This window comes from Anser anser, assembly GCF_964211835.1.
Source record: "Anser anser genome assembly, chromosome: 12".
Classification (NCBI taxonomy): Eukaryota; Metazoa; Chordata; class Aves; order Anseriformes; family Anatidae; genus Anser; species Anser anser.
In genome coordinates, this window is record NC_139733.1 from 3,676,597 (window position 1) to 3,681,481 (window position 4,885).

Genomic DNA, 4,885 nt, shown 5'->3' on the forward strand with positions numbered 1-4,885 from the left:
TAAATGATAGCTTGTCCAAGCTGGGACGTGGTAGAACAAAAAGCTCGACGTGTTGGCTGAAGTTCAGAACGAGGTGAGAGGCTCGTTAATGGAAGTCTTCATTTGGAGAGCAAAGGAGCGGGGCTGCTGGGCACTACTGCAGCTAGGAGGAGGTGGCAGAAGGGAGGTTACAGAACCATCCCGATCAGCAGGTGACCTTATTTGTCTCATTCTCTGCTGGAGAAGTGTACAACCGCCAGGATTTAACACGTGTCTCGGTGACCGTTTTATTTCAGAACGTGGTGGGAAGGAGGGCGGCAGGGGAAAATGTGTTAAAAATCAAAAATGACGTTTGGCTGAATGTGAAAATAAGTGCTATCATGTTTTTAAGGGAAAGAAGGAGGAAGAACAGCTGCATAAGGAAAATGGACTTCAAAAAGGGAAATTTCAGCATACTTAAATAACAAGTGTAGAGGATCTATGCAGCTTGGATGGATGGAGAACAGGAGATCTGGCAGGCACTAGCAGGGACATGCTAAAGGGACATGCCAAACAAACCCAGTGCAGAGGACAGCAAAAACCTGATACATCTGCCTGAGGAACTCTGAGGACATGAAAATGAGAGAGGAAAAACTACAGAAGAAAATGGAAATGTGGCAAATGACTGAGGAGTAGCATAAAGTGAGGTGAGCAAAGTGTCAAATCAGAAAGGTAGGAGGTAACAGGAGTAACAGCGAGCAGGGGAAATAAAAGGCAAGAAGTAAAAAACACCCTGGCAGGAACAGAGTAAAACTACAGGTAAGTTATTTCAAGTGAAAAGCAGAAATGGACCCAGAGGTGACAACCACTTAATGTCTGCTTTGGTTCAGGCCTCACTGAAAAGCCTGACTTTAACAGGGGAGAGCAGAGAACCTTCATAAGTACTAGAAGGAAGGTGCCTCTCTCATACCCCGATACAGCATAGGACAAATGTTTGAAGAATCGATTGGCAAAGAAGGCAAATCTCAACCTAGGTTTAAACAGAGCTGTGGGTGTGGGAGGGAAATGTTCTGGTCTGCTGGTAACATGCCTAATTTTCTGCACCATCATGATGGAAGATAAACAAACAAATAGTATCCAGGAGAAACCAACAACAATAAAAGGCTTAGGAAGCAGGGCTTCTGAGGAGAGTCTAGAGGAACCCTGTGTGTGTAATACAGGAACAAGAAGACCAAGGTGGGATGTGGTATTTCCAGCACATTAAAAAAAAACCTTCTTATAAAGAGGATGGAGATAATTTGTTCTGTGTATGCATTGTGGGTGAGATAGTAAAAAAAAATTCCCCTGCAATTTGCAACAAAGCAAACCTTTGAACTGAGGGAGGGTGATGAGGTAGATGACCCAGGAAGGCTGGAGGGTCATAAGGAGGTGAGGTTTTAAAAGCAGGTAAGGTACACATGTGAAGGTGCTGCCTCCCTGCAGGTATTTTGAATTTCCTCCCTATTCTACATCTCTGTGATTATGTTAATTGGATTTCAACAATAAGGGGATTAAAGAGGATTTAGCTCCCCATTGTTTTAATGTTACCATATGACTTTAAACACTACAATATGATTGCAAGCTGCTGGGTGAAATAAACTGCCCTGGGATGTCTGGGTGAACACGCTGCGTAAGAAGGGAGCCCAGTTATCCTGCCCTACAGACAGGGCCAATCTGAGCAATGTGTAATGGGGGAAAGTAAAACATTGAGATTATGGGGACATGGATGGCCGTGGGAAACAACGACACAGGTGGGTAAATTTACTGTCTCTGTGCTGGAGCATTGGATCACTGTCATTTATTAAGGCCTCTAATACAAGAGGCAGCAAAGTTGCAACAAGATACGGAAACAACACCCATGCTGTTTTTGTAAAATTTGTGGCTCTGTTCCCTCTGGGACTGTGCTTAGTTTATGACAGTTGCACCCCCTGGAGTTGGCTTTATTGCTCATGTAAACATTATTTATTGTCAGGAGGAAAATGAGTGCTGTGCAGGAAGGAGATGAAAGTCGCTGGGAATCTAAAATAGACACTTAAAAACTCACATTTATTAAGTTAACCCTTAAATGTTTGCTACCAGTGATTTCAAAAGAATTCAGGTTCCCATTTCTGCTACAGAGGATGTGTATTTCTTTGTGCATGTTATGGAACCGGTGGCTTGCAGTTAAGGACCAAGTTAAACGCTGCAAGCTGCATAAACAAGCACAAGGCAGCCCCCTTCCTGCATAGGTGCTTTTAAGTTAATTGATGTACATTAGCGTATGATAGGATAATTCTTCACAGATTAAAAAAATGCCAACAGTGTTTACCAGAGCAGTCGCTCATTTGCATTCCCTCACCCTGTGTTTTAAAGGAGCTTTCCCAGAGCAGGCAGCTCCGCTGAGGCTGTTGCGCTGGTCTCTTGTTAAGCTCTGACTGCTTGCAGGAAACCAAAAGACAATTTTTAAGATCTTATGCTAAATACTAAACAGGAAATGTTTTTTAAGCCAGCTGACATGATATTTGCTATAGGAAAGTATCTGATCCTTACTGCCTTTTAAATGAAAATTCAGACTTTGAAAGAAATGAAAGAGAATGCATTTGCCATGCTCGAATCACGAAGGGCCTGAGCCTCAATGTACCAGCTGCTCCACGAGGGAATGCAGCACATCCAGCCCCGGCAGAAACACCTCCCCGGGGGGCACCTGCTTCATCTGTGGGATAGCACAGGGCACAGCGTTGCTGGATCCTGTGATTTTTGTCACAAGTCTCATGATATTTTCTTAAGCTACAAGTGTAAGTTGGGTGAATATGTGAAAATCACAGCTTCCATTTATAAATAAGTGGGTGTCTCACCCTTGTACTTGAAGGGAGACGTTTCAGACCTGAAGTGTCAAACAGCAGAAGTAAACCACAAGACTCTTGCTTTTCTCTGATGATAATGACATGACTTGGAGGTGGCCTGACTCCTGATTGATGAGCACCTGGAGCTGTCAAATGTGTGCGTGACCTTGAAATGTCCAATATGTCTGAAAAAGGGGGAAGAATACATTTTGATGTGGCCAGAGCAAGGAAGCTTGGGATGGATATCGGAGTACCTACTGCAGAATGAACATTGCTTTCATGGAGCTTTCCACAAGGATTTTTGGAGAGGCCAGCTTTCACTTGGGCACCTGCCCCTTGGGAAGTATTTAAGGTGCTGTTTTCCTCTGCATGCTCTGCTGCCATGAATCTAGTTTTTTGTTATGGCCTAGTATTGTTCAAAGTTTCCATGCACCTGAGAAGTCCTGGATCTGGAGAAGAGACAGGACTGTGACACTGCTGGGGCATGAAGCCTGCAGGAGGTGGCCGACACCGCAGAGCGGGGCTGGCGGGGCTGGCGGGCTGCCCTCTGGCCGCAGCACACCCTGCAGTAAGGGCAGGACAGAGGTGGCTGATGGCCCAGATCTCCAACCATCTGCTTCCCAAACCTCCCAGTCAGCAGTGATGCCTGAGTAACTAAATGAATCAGCTATAACTTATTGTCAGATTTAAATGGCTTGTGCAACTATTTTAGTTTTTACATTTTGGTTTTAAATGTCATGCAGTACAACTTCTTAATAACTAATTGAATGGTAGATGTAATTGAATCTTCTGCGTGGAAGGACCAAGCAGAAAACCTGTCACCATGCCAGCTGGTAGCTTCTGAGATGACTCTGTGCAAATGCTCACCAAATCATGTTCCCCTAAAAGCGATACAAGGAGCCTCGTTTGTTTCTTCCTTCAGTAACAGGAGGAGGGGATCTTTTTTACTGTTTATTTTTTTTAAGGACTGTTATGAAGAAGGCTGATTTACAGCGTTGGTATTGAAAGGCTCTTGTATAACCATTCCACAACAACTAGCCATGTCTATTGTCACTGCAACCAGAAGATATTAACTGATGGAAACGCTGTACAGTTTCCAGCTCTCTGCACGACAAGACATTTCAAAAGCCAGTCTCCATTCCTGGTAGCTGGTGCTAATGCAAATGCAATGATGGAAATGTGAAACTCCTCTGGCAGAGCAGCAAGCAAGGGAATGAAACTTCATCTGGTGTAAAGTAGAATTGAAGCAGCTTGTTCCCTGGATTCCTGGTGCTATACTTAAGCACGCGTGTGTTCAGACTGTCCGTGTGTTTCAAGGTCAGGGTTGTATGGAAATGCTAACAGTAGTGTTTCCCACAGGAGGTATGTTGCATCTATGAGCTGGAGTCTGCAATAGCTTCAAATCCACACCCAGATGCTGGCCTTGAATTCATAAAGCCCGTGGGCTGCGCGCTGGCTGCACAACGTCCTTTTTGTCCTTCCTGGACAGTGGCGGTCAGGTGAGGCACTGGGGCTAGCAGGGTGGTCATTTCCTTGTGAGGATGCTACACATACAGTGGCTTTGTTCTCTCCTGGAGCTGGGCTGAATCTCAGCTTACCAGCTCTGCCAGCTGTTTATTTATGCACCTATGTTAAGGGGAGGATGCTCAGTTGGCTTTATTTGCTTCCTGCCTTCACAGAATTTCAATGTTTAGGGGTTTTCAGAAAAACAAACAAACAAAAAACACATAATGGGTCGAGTATTTTACTCCTTTATATAATTTGTTTTTTTTTTTAAAAGGGATCAGATATCGAGCCGCGTGGTTTTGAACACGTATGTGAAGCTCTTTGTCACCCCACGTACAACCCCACAGCACCGTCTGTAGTGCTTCCGACGTGAGTTATGGCCGATATATGAGGGCTTATTCTACATGCCGACCTCTGCGGTGTGCCAGGAGCAAGGGGTGCTCCGTTTTTGTGCTGTCTGCACAACCTTTGCGTTCTGCCAACGCTGCCAACATTCCCAAGGACACAGTGGGTGGCTCCCTGCTGTCACAGCCGCCAGAAGCGAAACCTGCCCGGCCCCC